The sequence below is a fragment of the Charadrius vociferus genome, unplaced genomic scaffold, assembly GCF_000708025.1.
Source record: "Charadrius vociferus isolate BGI_N301 unplaced genomic scaffold, ASM70802v2 scaffold587, whole genome shotgun sequence".
Taxonomy (NCBI): Eukaryota; Metazoa; Chordata; class Aves; order Charadriiformes; family Charadriidae; genus Charadrius; species Charadrius vociferus.
The window spans coordinates 1,019-1,362 of record NW_009649184.1 but is presented as its reverse complement, the minus strand read 5'-3'; positions in this window follow the sequence as shown (position 1 = coordinate 1,362).

The following is a 344-nucleotide window of genomic DNA, read 5'->3' as shown; positions in this document are numbered from 1 at the left end:
CGGAGATCACGGATGATCTCCACTTCTACGTGCAGGACGTGGAGACGGGTACGGGGAGGGGATTGGGGTCCCCCCGTTGTCCCCTCCCGGCGCTGAGGGTCTCACCGATGGGGGGGTGGGGTGGTGGTGGTCGGTGGCGGGTGCTGGATGCGTCCCCTCCGCAGGCGCCCAGCTGGAGAAGCTGATGGAGAACATGCGCGCCGAGGTGGGCAGCCATCCCCCCGTGGAGGGCTCCTACGCCCCGCGCCGCGGAGACTTCTGCATCGCCAAATTCGTGGACGGAGAATGGTGAGGTGGAGGTCCCGCTCTCCCCGCCGTGGGGCCGTGGGGGGGCCTTGCCCCAC